We start from the raw sequence: 21,176 nt of genomic DNA, 5'->3' as shown, positions 1-21,176 counted from the left end.
TGGATCAGTGTGGGAGGCCCTATGGACATGACGATTAAAGATCAAAACTCAAAATGCTCTCGGTGAAAGGAAACTGAATTGTAATATAAATTGAGCCAAATCTTCAAAGATTTGTGTTAATGTTTATTCAGGTACTTTTTTTCGTAATATGATTCTGATAAGAGCACTTGAAACTGATTGGTCATATGATCCGACCAGGTTATATATATAATGCTAATTTATGAGAAAAACGGATGGTGATGTTTGAAGATGCATTGAGGTGAATCTTAAGTATCCTATCTTGATTTAATTGATGCCATAGATGTTGACAGTGTATGTTGTTGATTGACATGGTAATATTGAAGGCTAGTTTCCATTCAGGCAACTTAGCATATTCCACCAAAAGAGAAGGTGGCTTGTGGTAAGAGACGGAGGCATGATGTGGATTTGGGGTGGTTAGGTCGATGATTAGGGGATTTTGAGCGGGGTTAGAAGGTGGATTCTGAACCTGTTCCGTGCTTGGAGGAGGAAAGTGGAGTGGAGGTCTTCCATCTCCTGGAGGGTTGACAGAAAAAAATAGATTCGGTAGATCTTGTCTTCTTTGCATTTCAACTCTCATTTCGACAATTTGTTGCATCAATTGCATAATTAATTCATTTTGATTAGCGACAGTGGGCTGAGCCACAACAACATCAGTCAGGGCAATCTCTTCATTGTTATCACCCATTACTGCCTTTCCTTTGTGCAAACTTTGATCGGGGAAGGAATCTTTGGGGGCCTTAGATCTTATGAAATAAGGATGACCAGCCAACTTATCAACACATATCATGTCTAAGTTCCTGACAAAGAAAAATAACTCAAAAGATAAACGTGTTAGTCTATGTAGATGATAAATTATACGAAATATCACACATACGACCACAAACACNATTTTGGACTGGTTTAAGAGTCGCCACTTAATTTTTAAAGGGAAATTAAGAAAACTTGCTTTTCAAAAGATTAAAACAGGAAATCGATTGAAAATATTTAAAGAAGGGTTCGGGGTTCCTATTAATATTCTAGGAAAGTTTTTAAGACACCTAGAATATCCGCTAATGCGGTTATCCGATAATTAATTTATTTGGCTAAAATAATTTAACTTAACTCGAATGGCAAAATTGGACTATTTTATAGTTTAAGACTATTTTAAAAGGGGATACGCTTTAGTAGACTATGTTTTAATATTATAAGAAGCAAGTATTTAATTAGTTAATTTTTTAGGAGATTAGTTCGGAATGGCCATTTTTCGGGGAATTAAATTGTGGTAACCTTAAGACTAACAACAAATAATGACAGGTAAACAAATATGAAAGGATAAAGTAAAGAGGGAAATTTGGACCCAAGTCTGGTTTCCTGTCCGCCTGGACCAACACTTGGGCCTAATCTCGTTTTGGGCTTTTGGCCCAATTCTTGCCTTCTTTGTACCTGTCCTAAACTTCTAACAAAATAATAATGGAAGTAAAAGGGCTTAGGCCCAAACATAACAAAATACAAGTTCTAGAATTTAAAGTGTGGGCCTTTGGCCCAATCTTTTCAACTCCCAATTTGCTCCGCTTTTCTTTCAATTTCGAGACCTGTTCGTCGATTCTTTAGCTCGAAAAAGGGGTTGACTCGATAAAGATGGTTTGAGCCTTTGCGGCTCTCCCGAGATGCAAGGGAAGGAGATGGGAGTTCATGAAGAACTCAAGCATATTTCACATACAAAGTCAAATAAAATCTTATTAGCGTGGGATGAGAAGATAACACATTTCTATAAAACAAAATGCACAACATTAAAGTAACTAATAATTCAGCACGATAAGATCATAATAAAATATTTAAGGACTAATCTAATAAATCCAATTGACTTGGTAAACTACTCGTTACTAACTACAATGAAGAAAAAAAAAAAAAAGGACAAAGTTATCTTGACTTTTGATACACATTCACAAATACTACTAACTTTAAAAAAAATAAAATAAATAAACTATGCCACATGTATCATTCAAACAAAGCAATCAAAACTAAGGTGTAAACCAAACACTGTAGATGCATATAATCATGCAAATTATGAACAAATTCTAATTAGCCCCGGTCCGTCCTCTATTTTCACGTATATATATCCTCAAATTGGCGTGTAATCAAATGAACTGTTAAGAGTGTACACACAATATGAACCAACAAAGCAATAGGAACTAATATTGGGATTGAAGAATCCTCATGTCAAACAATGAAAAATTAACACCGAAGAGATCATGTTCCAAATAACCTTAATGACTAAATTCTAACAAAAGGTTCAAATCTGGAAAATAAACAAAATTCAGATTTTTGTACCAACTCAACTAGCGAACATAAGCATTTTCGACTAGAATTTGAATAGTTGGAAGATAAAAACTTGATTCAAAACCACATATGAGGCAGTAAGACCACAAAGATATTCTATAAATAGGTAGGACTAAACTATGGTCATAATAATATGAAACACTATAACTATTTGGCTGAACTAGAAATCTAGGTCCATGAATGGCAACTTTAAATGGGGTTGAACTTAAATGCAGCCCATTGATGCTTGAACACAATATAAATGAAATAGCATGGACTCGACGTCATCAAGTAGCCGGTTAGAAAAGCGAAATAACGGATGAAACGCAAGTAGAATAGCAAGAAAACGCCAATATTAGATACAAATCTACAAAACTTTGACTCGGCCAAATCATGGAATCGAATAGGAACATATGTATCTCATTGAAAATATCATCAACTCGATAGTAGGTAACACAAACAACCATGGAGTACAGCTTTTCGAATCGTCAAAAAAAAATATCGCTTTGTAAATGGAAGAAGAAAGCAGATCAAATTTACCAAGTTAGCGACTAAAAAAAAAGAAAAAAAAATAAAAAATAAAAATGTCACAACTAGCAACCTCTCTAAAAAAAAAATATATGGAAAACACAAGAAGAATCAATACAGAAAAATGACTATTCGAACTTCGATACATTAATTCCTTAAATCATTTTTTTTTTTTAGCTTCGTATCGATCAAAAGACGCCTAACAGAGGTTCTGGAAAGTGAATAACTAGCAAATCGATTCAAACACCTAGTGAGCGAGCAACAAGAACACCGACATTGATGCTATGGTAAACCAAGAGAAAACTTCAGAAAGGGATCAGCCCAGATAAGCAATATTTTTTAAGTAGTGAAGATACTTTGAAATGAAAAGAGAAGGCACATGGAGAAATCAACTCACTGACCGGACACAATCACAGAATCACAAGTAAAAGCTGAGGATGAATTCGAATCGACGACCCAAACACGTTACTGATTCACTATCAACAATAGTTCAAACATTCCCCAATCTTGACCAGACATTTTACACAGTTGAAACCAAACCTCAACCTGTTTAGAAACAAATGACAAGAAGAGAAATAGATGTTACCTTTTGGAGTGCAGCAGAATTGGGACGAAACGAGCGAGAATGGGTAGCGACTTCACACCTAAAGAGGGTCCGAGAACTTCAAAACTCAAACCACAAATTAGAATGTCCGAACCGACTTTGAACAAAGACTCTTTCGAGAACTTAAGTCTAGAGGATTGTATTTGAATTTTCTCAAGCGTAAAAATTTAATTGCTCAAGAAACTCCTCCTTTTCAACTTCCTAACTTAGTTCAGAAAAATATAAAAAAAACTTCCCTCCGAAAAAAAATCTCCTCCTCAGTGGGACTAATGCAAAGAGAGCATTTATACCAAGAAATTAGGGTAGAAAAGGGGGGAAAATCCGAATGGAATTTTGCCATTCGAAATTTGAAAATCAAAATCCTTTCACCCTTTTGGAAAAAACATCTTTTTCTGAGGTTTTCAACCCATCCCGGAAGAGGAAAGGGAGGGGAAACGCGTGCTGCTGCTACTGCTGGAACAGTACCGCTCTGGGTTTTTTTTTTTTTTTTTTTTTTTTTTTGTCGTTGCTGCTGTGTTTCTGGGTTTGTGTCTAAGGAACAAGAAGACACTGGTCAGGGGGGGCTATTTTGGTATTGTATTGCTGTTGTTTATTGTATGTAGTGTTGGGAATTGTTTTGTGGGCTGGGTCGGGTGTCAAGTGGGCTGGGTCGGTTGTTGTATTATTTTAGTATTATATTGTTGGATACGGGCTGCTGTATGTGTATATTTGCTGGACAAGGAATGTTGGGCCATGATTTGGTCAAATATGAGAAAAGGACCAAAATTTTGGTCCTTTAAAAATTGATTAAACTAGAATTGGATTTAAACTTTGGCCATATGAATCTTAATTAAAGCCAAATGTAGTCAAACTTAGTTGATTAGAATAAGTTCGACTAGTAGTTAAGCGAGATGAACTAATATAGATTAATCAATAAGCTTCTTAATTTCAACAAAATAAAATAATTGACTTAATTATAAATCAAATAATTTAAAATATAAAATATTATGTAACTAAGCTAATTAACCAAATATTTGATTTAAACAAAAATCTTTTTGAGACTATTTTTGAACATTCATAAAATATACTAATTAGACACATAATTATATAATAATTAACTGGATTATAAACTAATTAACTCAAAATATAAGCTATTAATTAATTTAAACTAAATAACCAAATATTTAAATGAAACTAAAATCCTTTAGAGACAATTTTCGAACATTCATAAAACATACTAATTAGACATATAATTATAGAAACTATCATATTTATTATTTAAAATTATAAAAATGACAAAACTACTTAAATGACTTTGAAAATTATTTTGAATTTTATAAAGTCAATTATATCAAACCGTTTGGAAATTAAGAAGCTTGTGAATTAATTCCTATCGGGGAGGGTCAAAATTGGGTGTCAACAACTGCCTTTCCTTTGTGCAAACTTTGATCGGGGAAGGAATCTTTGGGGGCCTTAGATCTTGTGAAATAAGGATGACCAGCCAACTTATCAACACATATCAGTTCTAAGTTCCTGACAAAGAAAAATAACTCAAAAGATAAACGTGTTAGTCTATGTAGATGATAAATTATACGAAATATCACATATACGACCACAAACACATAAAAGTTGCTCCACTTGAAGATAAACTAGCTCACATATTTAGAGAAATGACTAAATAGATAGAAATTTGTCTATTTGATTTGAGCTTGGTGAGTCAGAAAAGTCGAATTGAGTCGAGACAAAGTCGATTGTATCTTTCATTGACATACTTTTCATTTTTGATTGAAAAATCTAATTCTTTGTAAGAATTTCTCAAAAATGGGGACCGAGCCTTGGAAGGCTGCCTACATATCTCATGAAGGAGAATTCAGGTCTTGCGTAGTTCGACTTGAATTTCTTTCAATTTGAGACGATGAATCTTTTTCTGATATAAGGGTAAGATTTGAAAAATGAAGATTGATTTTTTTTTTTGGGAAACTAAAGACTCGAAGAGCATTTGGATGCATTTTTGATAGTGACTTGATATTTATGCTTAGGGGTTCTAAAAACAATTTGAAGAGGAGTGAGCTAGAATATCTCCAAATAAAGCAACATATTCACACAAACAATTATAACACATAAACACTATTGTGCATTCTAAACAAATGTGTGACCCTTTTGTGCCAAGGGTAGGCCTAACGATTTGAAGGATGTATAACATCATTTGAAACATTTAATTGCCCCCTAAAACCCTAATCACACAGATTTTATGAATAAGCTGAATGAGGATACATGATAAGGGATAGAGATACAAATACTCAGTCCCACGCAAGGGTACGATCCTACACTGTGCTTCCACGAAAGGTTTTTCGCCTTTGATTTGCTGTCATCTTCGGATGTCCACACTTTTGTATTGAATAGTCGCTTGTGCAACTCCTTCTTTGACTCTAACAAACTAGTAGATTCCCAACCCCCAGGAACAATGATTTTTCAAATAACGTATACATCCTTCAAATTTAAACAGATAAGTATGATCGTTCATTCAGGCCATAGGCCGTTTTGGACTCAATGTGGTCTTTCTAATGGGCCCAACACACCTTGGGTATTGGACATCTTAGTTCAATGCACTAAAATGGATTTAGTTTCGCTCTACACTAGTTGACTAAGAGTTGGTTTAGATAAGACCTGGTTACCCGAGCTGGACAAACTGCTGGGTGAAGTAATAAACGACGTTGGATGACTACAAACCAACTATTCGTTTATCACTTTAAAAGAATTCAAATAGTATTTTTCTGAAGGACAACTGTGGTAAGCCACGTAACCGCCTTTTTTCTAATGCAATCTATTTGCCATTTGACGGAATTGGATGCCATGAAATGCAACAATTTATAATTTACAAGAATTGAAACAAGTAAGCAATTTAAACAAATAGTCAAATAAGTTAATTTTAAGGTTAGAACCCATTCAAATCCNCGATATATACTTCGTTGGTAATATTACCAACAAAAAGTATGCGTTAGTAATATTTCAGTTGGTAATCCGTTGATAGAATGTTGCTAAATTTGGCTCCATTTTTTCCCGCCGTATTTACCAACTAAAATACTTAGTTAGTAAGATTTTGGTTGGTAATCTGTTAGAATTTGGTTGTTAGATTTTAAAATATAATAAGTTAGAAATATGTTGGTAATTTGTTAGTAGAATACTAACCAACTTAAGTTGTTAGTAAAATCTGTTGGCAATTTGGGGTTTTTTTGTAGTGTTCGGGGATTTGAATATTTTCGACCTTAGAATTGACTAACAAATAAACAATTAGACAAATACGAAAACAAATAAAATAAAGAGGGAGAGGAGGTGTAGGTCCAAGTCTGATTTTCTGTTCGCCTGGGCCAGTACTTGGGCCTAATTTCATATTTTGGGCCCTTTTGCACCTGTCCTAGACTATCATAAACATTGAATTTCTTTTGGGCTTTAGGCCCAATTTCACATGTCCTAACACTAGCAAACAATACAAAAAAATGAATTGGCGTCTTGCCCAAATCACAATACAAAACAAAACTGAAATTGGGGCTTTTGGGGCCCATTTTTGCCACTCATTTCAGCCTTCTGAGGCCGCTACTGCTGCTGTCACTGGTTTGGATTTTTAATCAACAAAATCTGCTTCATTTTCACGACTTAACGGAGGTTGACTCGCAAAGAAAGGTTCAAGGAAGCGAAGAGTCCAATTGGACTTGAACAAGAAGGTTCATGCAAAGAAAGGAAATGAAAGTAGCATTAGAACTAACACAAAAAAAACAAATAAATGATAATAATAAAACAAGCTAAGCTGCTAACGTAGCATCACACGAAAAGACTAGAGTTTATCAACATCTAACTATCGCCTTAGGAATATGACTTCTACCAACAATCAAAATAAGAACACACGTGATCAACAACTAAAAAATAACACTTAGTACAAGATTTCTAAAATAAGCTAAAAAACAAATAAAGGAGTTATAATTCAATTATATCTAGCTTAGCTACACGTGTATAGAAAAGCATTGGACAAACAGAAGCAACACACTTAATCTGGAACAACACCCTTGGAGCAAAATCAGATCATAATGTAAACCAAAATCTAAAGATCCAACTAAAACTTATACAATCAAAAGTCCTATGAGGAATCCGGAACTAAACTTGTAAAATAGGACCCAAGAAATTCAAATAGGAGAGAAAAAAAAACAAAGAAGTTGATTCAGTTTAAACGGCTAACAAAGCTAAACAAAGCGGTGAAATATATGCTGATATAAAACCGATATGCTACCCTCCAAACACCGAGAAACATTGAGAACTGATCAATATAGTTTCCAGACTTCATGATGATTCATTAAATGAACTTATTTATAGCTAATACAGATAGCTTGACATCAAATCCCAACAACTTGCTCCAATGTTAATAAACAAGAAACGGCGCACTTGCCATTAATCCGACAGATTTTACGCATTCGGTAAATGGAAGCATCAGATATTAGAAAAGAACATGAAAGAAAATTGATAAGCAGGGAGGGGATTAAAGAAGGCAGCCTTGAAGTGAAGAGGGGATTGAGACATCAAGCTATATCGATTTATACATTCTTAAAACTCAATAAACATGTTGAACAATGACTTACTCATGCAGATTCACAACGAAACAGAGGCAAACCAAGACTAGCATAAAAGTTTGAAACCAAACGAGATAAACTATGGAACCTAAAGGTTAACGAGAACACTATCGAATTACAAACTTGAAATCGACTTGAAAAATGATACTTTAAGATTCACGCACCCGTGTTCAAAACCTATTCAAACCTAAGTAAGCAAAGACCAATATTTCAGCCCAAACAAATAACTCTAATCTTCGTACAATTATCGCCATCAAACAATCAGCTAAGCAAAAGAGACTTAAAGAAAGGTGAAGTTATCTACCTTCTCCGAAGCAGCGAACTGAGAAGAACGAGTAGAAGCGAGTTAAATGACCACCAATAAGAGATTCCAACCGAAAATCAATTTCATAGCTAGCAAACCCGAAAACTTCAGCTACAGGGATATTATCTTCCTAAATTTTCTTTTGCCTGCTTATGTTTTGTAACTTGTCTTCTTTCTTTTTCTCACTGTTTCTTTTATGTGTCAATTCTTTTTGAAGCCAAAGCTAAGAAATCACCCCCCAACCCCTAATACTGAAAGAGAAGTTTATATAGAGGGAAGCTAGGGTTCGGTTTTGGGGGTGAAAACGGGTGAAGAATCGGATGAGAAAGAGGCCCATTTCAAATTCAAATTACAAATTTTGTCCAAAAGCCAAAGAATATTCCAATTGATTCTCTCAAACCGAACAGATTGAAGGCGATGTGGAGGGCCTTGATTCACTTGGGTCCTTGAAATCGACGTGGCGTCAATCTACACGAGCAAGGACGATTTCGCGTGCCTTTTTTGCTGCTGAAAGCATACAAATTGGAGAGGGACGTCGAGGAAGAAGACAAGAAAATCGCAGTGTACTGCCTGGCTTTCTTACGCCGTGTATCTGCCGTGTTCTCTGCTTCTTGGGATCAAATATCCTGCGTGGATACCGCCTGGTCAATGTGAAATTGATGACGCCGTCTGCAAGCTACTTTTGGCGTGTCTTGGCCGTGAAGACGCCGTGAATTTGACTCCGTATTGTTGACGTTGGAAGCTGCTGGAATTGTTAACATTGGAGCTGGGTTTCTTTTTGTTAACAACAAAGGGTTGGGTCGGGTCTATTTGAGATGGGAATTGAAGAAAGAATGGGCTGGGAAATGCGGAGTAGAATTGGGCCTGGGATTGGAAAGATTGGAATGCTGAAAATTCCATAAGGGTCCAAACTTGGTCTTGCAAATGGATTGAAGAAATTGGCAAGGAAGTGGCTACAATTGCAATTACAAAGTATTACAATTATAACCAATTGAAGTAAAAACTTAGCCGATTTGAATTTAATCGGTGAATTCGGCCGAAAGTTAAATAAGACGAATTAATATAAATTAATTAATGAACTTGTTACTCTTGACGAGGTAAAATAATTAACTTAATTATAAACTAAATAATTTAACATATAAAGTATTATATAACTAAACTATTTAACCAAACATTTAACAAAATCTTTTGAGGCGGTTTTCGAATATTCATAAACTATACTTATTATAAAACATATATATTGTTTATAAATTATAAAAAGTAACAAATCTATTAAAATAACTTCCAAACTATATTTTATATATATAGTTCGCCAAAACTAATTTTTTCCCATACTTAGCCAAATTTCCAGATTTTTGAATTCGTTTAAAAAAAATGACTATTTCCAATTCTAAGCCTCTTAATAGTTATTTCAAATATTCTGAGACTGCGCAGGTCCAACTCTGAAGTTCTGCGAATTCTGTCCAGTGTGCTCACTTTTATTTCTGGGTGCAGGTGCACTAACAGATGATGGAGCAGGTCCCCTTTGCCTTTGGTGAAAGGACGGACGGTTCGCATTACCTTTTTGCTGCCCGGACCCATTACCGGTCTTAGCTTTCTTATTTCTGAACTCTTCTCTGTCCCTCAGCTTCTTTTCCTCAACTCGCTGTACATAGACCATCAACCTTGATATGTCCATGTCCCCGATAAGCATTGCAGCCTTACCTTCCTTGCTTCACAACCGAGACAGCCCAGCAACAAACAAACTCATTCTATTCCTCATGTCCGCAACCATCTCTGGAGCATAGCGGGATATTTGTGTGAACTTCAGACTGTACTCATGAACACTCAAAGACTCCTGCTTAAGTGTGAGGAACTCACGTACCTTGGCCTCTTTCATTCTCAGGGAAAGAAACGCCCCAAGAAAGCTTCCTCAAAACAAGCCCAATTCGCAGGTGGTGCATTCTCAACTCTGCCCTCTTTCCACTGGTCAAACCAAGTTCTAGCAACATTCTTCAATTGATACACAGCTAGTTTAATCCGCTCAGTATCCGCCACATGCATCACATCAAAAATCTTCTTCAACTCCTCAATGAAGTTCTCTGGATCCTCAGTAGTACTCGAACCCATGAAATTTAGAGGATTCATCCCCAAGAACTCACGAATCCTTGAAGTGTCAGCTCCTTCATGTCGAGCTCCCCTTTGCTGACCAATCTGATTAGTTACAGCTTGACTCAAAATTCTAATTGCCTCTCTGAACTCGGCATTAGAAACTTCCTCTTGCGGTTGCACTCTCGGTGCATAAGGTAACTCTTGCTCGTTAACATAACGTCTAGGAAGACGCCCTTTGCTAACTCTTCGTGTAGGCATGATTATCTGAAAACACGCGCAAGCACGGATTAGAATGAAACTTTTTAGAGATCAACTCTAACGCACGAGATGAGTGTGAAAGAAATGAGAAATCTTCCTAAATGTTGCAGCCTCCCAATTATAGATGTGGCGCGCTTCACACCGATAACTAGGACTCTACAGACACGACTTCATAGACTCCCTAGGACTCTTGAACTCTGGGCTCTGATACCAAGTTTGTCACGCTCCGAGCCTACACCCTGGACATGGACGGCACTCGAAGACCATTGCTGGCCCCCAAGTGAACCCTTGGCCTGGCTTTCTTAACTCAGCGGAAACTTAACTCAACAACATAACTCAATGCAATGAAAGGTTATAAAATAACCAACTGATAAAATCTGGCCAAAAAGGCAACTCGAGTCTCAAAATAGAATATTTACATATATACATAAATGAGAGACTCAAAACTAACTGACTGACTGTCTATGAAGCCTCTAAAATACTGAGATGGAAGTTGGGACAGACCCCACAACATCCTAACAAAAACAACACTAAGAACACAAAATAACAGAGTCCTCCGGAAAACAAGGAGGCTCACCACTGCCTCTGGAGTACTCAGTTGGATCAATGGTGTGCTGGATGCTGATCCTGGGAACCTGCGTCTGCATCATAATAAGATGCAGGCCAACTAGTATCAGTACATGGAATGTACGAGTATGCAAGCTGGAAAGCTAAACCACAACTCAAGCTTGAAAGGAGTACAAGAGAACACTTACCTTGGCTCTGTTCGACTCATGAAATACTGAGCTAAATATATAAAGCAATAAGACACATGCAATATATATATATATATATAGCTTGTAAAACAATGTAAACAACTTAGCTCGTTAATGATAAAACAATAAAAAACTCAACTTTACTTATATAAAAGTAATATAACTTTTGTGGGAGATTCTTTAACCGACAACCACCACTATGAAACTAAGTGGTGATACAACGTTTTACCTCACATTGCCCAAGGACCATCCTATATCTTGCCGTGATATAAGAAGCTAACTTTACCAAGTGAATCCACTAGCTTAACTTTACGTGATCATCTAAAAAGTATGACCCGTTAAATCCCATATTGGCTACATGGTTCTTATAGAGAGTTGAGTTAATATGAACTCGTGTCCCAAATTCGGTGCTCAAGACTACTCCCAAAATTACTTTAGCTTTTAAGTGTTTTAAACATATCTTTCTTTGTTTGAGATAATTACTCAAAACTTAGCCTAAAGGCTCTTTTGGAAAACATGGTTCCCCTCTTACGCAAATTTAAAAAAAAACATTTATAAACTTCTTTGGGAACACTTAGTTCCCTAATAGTTTTTGAGAAATGAACTCAACTTTAAACTCTTGACTTAACTTGAAACTCTATACTCCTTGCTCAACTTGAAACTTGAGCCTTAAAAATGAAGTTAAAACGTTCAATAAAGACTCTTGGACAACTTTGAAAACTTGCTTTGACTTACTTCTTTAACTTCTAGACTTGACCCTTAACTTCACTTTGACTTGATCCTAACTCGCTTTGAATTGGATTGTGGATTCAAGGTATATGATCACACGTTTATGGATAAGTTCTTGACGTTTAAATGTACCTTGGAGTGTTGGAAACAACTAGGAAACATAGGTACAATACCAAGGAACATGCATGAGAAAGTATGAAAAGAATGGGGAAACTTGGCGTCCTTGGCGCTCTGCAAGGCGCGGAGCGCCAGCCCTCGAAGCTCAGAAGGGACCTTCTGGTGCTCTGCTAGGTGCGCCGCCCCAAAGGCTGGACTTTAGAGTCCCTTTTGGGGGGCACTGGCAGGTGCGACGCGCCAGCCCCTTCCCCAGAAAATCCAACTTTTCTCCCTCTTTTTCCCAACTCTAAACCACCCTAACTTCAAAGGTTTCAACCCCAAACACTAAGGATCATAAAATCCCTTAACATTCAAGAGATTCAACTCAAAAACACAACCAAATCATGTCCCAAATCAACAAGAACTTCAACAACACAANTGCGACGCGCCAGCCCCTTCCCCAGAAAATCCAACTTTTCTCCCTCTTTTTCCCAACTCTAAACCACCCTAACTTCAAAGGTTTCAACCCCAAACACTAAGGATCATAAAATCCCTTATCATTCAATAGATTCAACTCAAAAACACAACCAAATCATGTCCCAAATCAACAAGAACTTCAACAACACAATCAACATCATCAACAACACAACCAACAACTTCAACAACACAACCAATCTTTTCTTGAAAATAAAACGAGTTTGGCGTGTGGGGGAAAGGACCAATCCCAACACTATGAACTCACATACCTAGTAGGGATCACCCCCGACGATATCCACAATGATCTTTGATGAAACCTTGCTTGATCTCCTCTTTCTCCTCTTCTTCTCCTCTTCACTCTCAAACCCTTACTTTCACTCTTTAAAATGGGACAAACTGATCTAAAAATCAGTCTAATACAACAATATAACAAAAAGAATTAGTTAGGGAAAAGACCAAAATACCCTTAAAATTTCTGGACGGACTCCCCTGCCAACTGCCCAACTTCCAAAGGGCATAACTCACTCATACGAACTCAGAATCGACTAAACTCGGTGGCGTTGGAAAGATAATTCCACGAGCTTCGCAACCATAACTGGAACTACACCTAAATCAATCTGATCTAGGATTTGTGGGTGCTCAAAGTTGGCCAAAACTAATTTTTTTCCCATACTTAGCCAAATTTCCAGATTTTTGAATTCCTTTAAAAAAATGACTATTTCCAATTCTAAGCCTCTTAATAGTTATTTCAAATTGTCGGATGTTACAGAAAGGGAATAGGCAAGAAGTCATTTTCCCCTAACTTCTTTATGTTACTGAAGAAGACAATTTATACTTGAAACAAGTTGTATTGCCTACAAAGAATTAAACTATCTAAACCACATAGTATATCCTTTAAAATTGATTTTTTTTAAAATATTTTAATACGTATAAAGTTTATGTATACTATCTGGATAACGAGTTGTTGGGAAATTGTGAATAGACATCATTCACCTTCCATACTGCAATTTTTTTTAATAGAAATCCCACTAATTTGGAGATAATCACTGAGATACACTCTAGTTTGTAATATTATGTATTTTATCAGATTTTGGCACATCCAGATATGTTTAGATACATCCATATACATGTATCTCGATATACATGGGATCAAAATTAAGTGTAATTGTATATTTGTATTTTAAGTGGATTCGCATGCCTCCCTCGCCTCTCACCCATCTGTATCGCCACTCTCCTATGTATTTGTTATCCTACATGTATCTAGTGTATATGTTATCCTACATGTATCTAGTGTGATTTGCATGTATTTGGGGATACATGACGAATCTCGCTCATCTCCTTCCCCATCTTGCTCGTCTCTCTCCTTATTTTAGTCTATGTGGTAGTAAAAATATGTATATTCAAGTTTATTTTCCTCATATCGAGTAGGAAATTCTTAATTAATGATAAGCTACGTAATATTTTGAAAGTATAGATAATAATAGTATATATGGTAGTAAATTATGTTGTAGGTTTTCCTTAATACTATAAGACATTTTAAAATCTCTTTTTATTTATTAGGAAGTAATCAGACTATCAGCCTATAATATGTATGTTTGATATTAGTAGGCGTTTGGCCATGCGATACCATATCATGATATGATATCGTGAGATGGAATCAGCGTTTGGACATGTGATTTTATGCTGATTCAATCTCATGATTCCATATCATGAGATGTGATTCCATATTCTCCAAAAACCATGATATGAAATTATATGGGAATTCCATATTATGATTTGAGATATTTTAATACAAAAAGTGATCCACGAGTTTATATTTTCTTAAAACAACCCCACATTTATATCTACTAACAATTTATTTCATATGTAAATAAAATTTATAATCACATCATTATTTTTTAAAATTTATTATTTTCACCGACATAAAATTTATTATTCTCACCAACATATAGTCACTTTAACTCACACCAACCGATTGTTGAGTAATAAATTTATTTTATGGCCTTAATAAGTGCACATTTATATTTTTATGTGTACGTTATTAGTATTTAGTTACATATTTCCTATCAACTTTGTTTAAAGAGATAATATTTATTTTGTGACTTTGCATTGTCTTGGAAGCACTATTTTTATTACCCTTACAAACATTATTTTTATGAAGTGCATTCTATAATGCTTCCAATTTATTTTATGTTCACTAAACTAATATTGATGTATGTTTTATTTGACAGGATTGTGTTGGTGAGATTGATGGAACATATATAGAAGGAGAGGTTCCTAAAGCGGTGCAACAAGCATATCGTAATCGCAAAGGAAGAACATCACAAAATGTCTTATGTGCTTGTGATTTTGATATGAGATTTACCTTTATTGTTGCTGGTTAGGAAGGTACTGCACGTGATAGTAAAGTACTTGAGAATGCACTTGTTGAACCAATGTCACAATTTCCATTTTCTCCATATGGTAACTTTAAATTACATCCTTAGAATAAATATTATTTATTTACACAAAGCTGTCTCATTTACGTCACATATGCTTTTAGTAATTCTTTATAAAATGTTTGTTGGTAGATAAATATTATGTTGTTGTGTCACGCCCCGAGCCTACACCCTGGGCGGCTGGCACTCGAAGACCATTGCTAGCCTCGAGTGAACCCTTGGCCTGGCTTACTTACTCAGCGGAAGACTTAAACAGTAATACCATGATCAGATGAACTTACTCAAATAACTTAGTTAGATAACTTAGAATGTTTAAGAGTTAACATTCAACTTGGCCAAAATGGCAACTCAAGTCTTAACATATGAAATGACAATGTAAAGACATCCGACTACTAACTGTCTATGAAGCCTCTAAAACAAAGAGGGATGTCGGGACAAGATCCCCGATCATCCTAATATCTGAAAGACTAGAAAGCGAATAAAAGAGTCCTCCGGAATGCAAGGAGGCTCACCACTGACTCTGGAGTGCTCAACTAGATCAACGGCACGCTGGATGCTGATCCTGGTTACCTGCGTCTGCATCATAATAAGATGCAGGCCAACTGGCATCCGTACATTGAATGTACGAGTATGCGAGTTGGAATGCTAAACAACAACTTAAGCTTGAAAGGATCTTAGAGAAACTGGAGAACTTACCTGGCTCAACTCAACTCAACATGACTGAACTCATTTCAATATAAAGCAGTTTAAAAGTATGTGCGATATATAGAAAAGTTGTTTAAAAACATGATATCAACTCTGAGTTTATGCAACATACAAATAAATTTGAGATGTATTTACAAATACAATAAACTGATGTATATAAAAATACAATAACTTCTGTGGGAGTTTTTCTAACCGATAACCATCACTTAAGAGCTATAGTGATGATACATCGATCTATCTCACGTTGCCAGCGCATCCTATACCCGGCCAAAGGTATAGGACCTGAACCGCCTAATGGATCCACTAGTCTATTTTGAAAGGGGTTCATCTAAATAGTATGACCCTTTTCTACCCATGATGGCTACATGGTTTAAGGGGGCTGATAGTTGTATGAACTCTTCCTCATCAGTGCTCAATACTACTCCCTAAAATATACTAGCTCTTATGTTTTAAAAACATACTTCTTCTGTGATTTGAGATTAGTGCTCAAAACTTAGCTCAAAGGCTATCTTGGAAATCTCAGTTTCCCTGCTTGCTTCATTTAGAAAGTTAATACTCTTTTCTGAAAACTAGCCCGAAGGCTCTTTGGAAATCTCAGTTTTCATTCTTATTTAAATGTGAAAACATTTTAAATCTCTTTGGGAATACTTAGTCCCCATATACTTTTGAAGAAATGAACTTCAAACTTTACTCTTTACTCTTTACTCAACTTGAACTTTAAGTCTTAAAACAAAGTTAAAAGCATTTGCAAAAGACTTCTTGAAAAGACTCTAACAATTTCTTAGACTTGGCTCTTGACTTTCCTTGAATTTAAATTTAGGAATTCAAGGTTATGATTTATGTTTCTGGATGATTTCTAGATGTTTAGAAGTCATTTAGAGTATGTAGTTAGAATCAATGGAAAGTGTTAATACACATTAGAATAACTTAAACGAACTGAATGATGAAAACTGGGTGAAAAACGACGATTTGGGCGCGCATCCGGGGCGCGCCACGCCAGCCCCAACCTTTCTGAGGCTCTATTCTGGCGCACTGCTGGCACGCTGCCCCAGCCCCTCAGGCGCATCTAGGGCGCGTCGCACCAACCTCCTTTCAGGCCAAATTCTGACGAACTTTTGCTCTCGTTTTCTAATCCTAAATCGTTTTAATCCGATTCTTTTTCTCAATTTCACTTTAGATTTATGTACCCAAATCATATACACAAGGATCTAACTCAAGGAACTCAAGAACTAACAACTTAGTCATCAAGAACTCCTAAAACTCAACTCATGTTCAAGAACGAAAGTAATTCAAGAACCACATTCAATAACATTCAAAATCCAATCTTTTTGAGATGAAATCGCTGAATCAAACATGCTTGGCATGTGGGTGAACGAACCCAACGTTGAGATAGACTCACATACCTTAATTGATTGAATCCTCGGCGAAATTCGCAAGCAATTCCTTATGACGACGACGAATCTAGCTTTTTCCTCCTTTCTCCTTTCTTGCGTTCTTCCTCCAAAACCCTAGTTCTATTTGGTAAATGTCTAAACTGATCTAATTCAGCTTAGATCCCTAATTAATTACCAAAAACGAATTAAAATAAAAGGGTAAGGAAAAGACCAAACTACCCTTTAAAATCCGGATTGGACATTTCCTTAATCCAACAGCCAAACTTCCTAAGGGCATATCTCACTCATATGAACTCAGAATTGCGCAAACTTGGCGGAGTTGGAAAGATCATTCCAAGAGCTTTGTAACCATACCTGGAAGTACACCTAACTCATCCTGAGATAGGAGTTATGATCATTTGAAAATGACCAAAACTCAACTTTACTTGCTTAAAATTTTCCAGATTTCCCTTATACTTTCCAAAAACGAAAATTTCCAGATTTAAACTACAATCTAATTATTTCTAGATGCGGGATGTTACATGTTGATGCTGGTTTCCGAAACACAAAAGGATTTTTAGCTCCATACAAAGGACTACTCTATCATTTGCAACTATACCGAGGAAGTGAAAGAGAGCCTCAAAATCCCAAAGAACTGTTTATTATAGGCATTCATCTCTGCGCAATGTGATTGAACGGACTTTTGGAGCTTGGAAAAATAGATTTAGAATACTGAAACAAGGCATGAACCATTATGATATTGATACACAAGTGAAAATTGTCATAGCTTGTGTAGTGTTACATAATTATTTGCGAGAATACCAAAGTACTGATGAAATATTTATGGTCTAAGAGCATGAAATATAGTTGCGGATGATATTGACCAACAAAATGGCTCAAAGTAACAATGTTAGTTCGTCTTCTCGGTCACATGATCGAGAAATGCAAGTTCAACGTGAGGAAATTGTCCGTACTATGTGGGAGAATTATATTAAAGACTAGTACACTACAATTTATGTTCAATTTTTTTTATTAAATTAAAGTTAGATGCAATTACTTAAGTGGAGAACAAATAGCTTTGTAATAATTTATTATGCGATTTTATAAATTTTTGTTTATTTGATAAGATTGAATAAACAATTGAGGTTATTTTAATAGTTTTACAACTTATGAGATTTTTATGTTTATGAGAAAATATACAACACAAAAATTCCATATCGTATGTCCAAAAAAAACTTCAATTTCATCTCATGATACCATATCATGACACCATATCGCATATAATTATTGCACTCTTAATTTATTATTATAAATTAACTTAATTTGTTATTGTAAAATAAATTTATACCATCAACGTACACAATATGAAGTCATCAAAATTTCAAAAAAGAAAAAGATACTGCAAATTAACATGACTCTAAGCTAACACTTAATTTGCTATTTTAAAGAAAAAAAATGTAGGTATCAACTTCATTGTTAAATTGTTCAAAATTAATAATGTTTTTTGATAATCTATCGCTAAAGACTATATAAGCAGGAGGTCTCAATGGGAAACTGGCTTAAAATTAAATTCAAAGCCGTGTGGACCTTTTTTTTTTCTTTTCTTTTTTCATGACTTATTTTTTATTAAATTATTTCATATAGGGTCGGAGTCAGATGGAATGAAAGAAACCCCTTTTGATAAAAAAATATACAAATAAATAATTAAAATTAATTTTTACATATATGTAGTAGATGTTGAATCCTTTTTGACTTTTTTATGTGGATACTACTTCTTATTTTAGATTCCTTAATAAATATTTTGATTCCGCTACTGATTTCAAACGACTAAAAATGGAATTATATATATATCTTCTTCTCATTGCATCTACATCTTCATTTTTTCTCCTTGTATGGTGCATTGACTTCTCTTAGTTTTCCAAGATAATTTACATGTGGCTTATTATCTAACAGAACCCTTCTCTCTCATAATTTCCTTAGTTGTCTAACAAGTTAAATGCTTATTTTAACAATTAGGTTTTCCTTATTCAATTGTATAGTGAAATCCAAACACCATGTTAAAATTTTCAAATCTTGTTTAATTAGGAATTGCCGGAATCTCAAAGAGCAGATGCTGTAAGCAGCATGGTGTATGAGGCAAATGCTAGACTGAGGGATCCTGTATATGGTTGTGCAGGGTCAGTTTTCCATCTACAAAAGTAAGTAAGTGAGTGATCTCCAAGCACAATTGGCAAAGGCACAAGCTCAGGTTAACTTAAGTATCCTATCTTGATTTAACTGATGACATTGATGTTGACAGTGTATGTTGTTGATTGACATGGTAATATTGAGGGCTGGTTTCCATTCAGGCAACTCAGCTAATTAGCATATTCCACCAAAAGAGTTTCAGTTGTGGACTGTGTAATCAGTGAAAAGTTCAATGTTTGTAGGCACAAGACTTGTCAAGTTTGCCATTACTGCTTCTGGTGATGTTTCTTGCTCGAGGTCAACTCCGACATAGCACAAACAGTTCCTTGTCTATTCAATGATTGGTCATCCAATTGTTAATATGTGCTTCACTGGTGATATTAGGAAATGATTTGTTTGAAGTTAGACCTTATGCGAGCTCAATTGAAATTTTTATTCATAGCGTAGCTTCCAATTCAACATTAACCCGAAGGTAGGAGGTGTTGCAATGAGCAACCATTAGTACTGCCCTCATTGAAAGGGTAATTCTTTTCAAGGCTATATTTATACATCTTTTGAAAATATTGATAAAATCTAAATGGTTAGTTAAAAAAGAGACATTTGCATAAATCAACCTTGAAGATTATGAAGACAAAAGTAGAAATTTTGATTACATTGCGAAAGAGATAGCTAATATGTGTTGTATGAGGGCTCCTAAGGCCATGAGTTCTAGGCTGCAACAACTTTGCTTTTAGTTGAAATGTTGTAAATGATACCGTAAAACCAAACAATAAAAAGGTTATACAATTACAACAAATGATACAATCTATTCAAACACTCCAGCTTCAAGGTTCATCATTTTTTTTTATTAAACCATTTTACGAGTTCAGAATCCAATTTTATCCACCTATATCATTTCCTGATTATAATAGGAATTCACAAAAGAGCAGCAACTTCTCAAATTGAAATGAGCCTTAATATAGGGGAATGGATGTAGAGAATTCATATAGTCAATGCCAACTGATTTAGGATTGAGGTCAAATTGATAGTGAAATTGGAGAATTATCATCTCCACTTGATGAGGATCGAAGCACCTAAGTTGCGTAGACTCTTCACTTTCGATGCCTTACCCGTGTCGGATTCTCCAAAAGTAGAGTACTTTTGGAGAATCCGACACCCATGTTGACATTTTTGAAGAGTCCGAGCAACATAGATAAACGCAACGTATAAAATTTTTCACTCGGCAGTCAGTTCCGGAATCACTTTTGTAGTGAAATAATATGTCGATTGGGCAAGAGTTGTAACACTTCTTTTACATTTGTTTTCAGATTGGTTTATTTGAGTGTGAATTTTCTTGGTAAGTGCAGATCATAATCATCTTGAGCATGACCCACCCAATAATTCAAATCCTACTTTCTTAGAATTATATTACTCATTTCCTTTATATAATGGTGGTGTTCACCAATAATAAATTATTATTGTATGGAATTTGATACTCAAGTCAAGAAAGAATAGAGTTTAAAATATAACAAAGTGAAGAGGGAGACAGCTAAGCTGTGGAAAATTGCTATCTTTTTGAAAAGAGAAAAAAGATTGTTCCTCTTTAGTTTTTTTTTTTTACATGTTTTTTGCAAGCTTTAGTTATTCATTCTTAAATAAAATTTTCACCTTATTTAGCTTAAATATTTGTGTGTGCATTCCATGATTGTGCGGTGTGTTTTTAAAATTAAACTTT

At 35.3% G+C, this 21,176-nt stretch overlaps 1 protein-coding gene and 1 pseudogene across 1 annotated transcript in view; both read left to right on the top strand.

The window, feature by feature from the left end:
• The window catches only part of LOC125850923 (putative disease resistance RPP13-like protein 1), a 44,243-nt pseudogene that overhangs the window by 2,435 nt on the left and 20,632 nt on the right, over positions 1 to 21,176 (top strand).
• LOC125850924 (LOB domain-containing protein 1-like) overlaps positions 1 to 21,176 on the top strand; it is a 44,653-nt gene that overhangs the window by 7,329 nt on the left and 16,148 nt on the right. The gene's annotated exons all lie outside the window — the stretch shown is intronic.

The sequence above is a fragment of the Solanum stenotomum genome, unplaced genomic scaffold (assembly GCF_019186545.1).
Source record: "Solanum stenotomum isolate F172 unplaced genomic scaffold, ASM1918654v1 scaffold20987, whole genome shotgun sequence".
NCBI lineage: Eukaryota > Viridiplantae > Streptophyta > Magnoliopsida > Solanales > Solanaceae > Solanum > Solanum stenotomum.
This window is presented reverse-complemented; position numbering and strand designations above follow the sequence as displayed.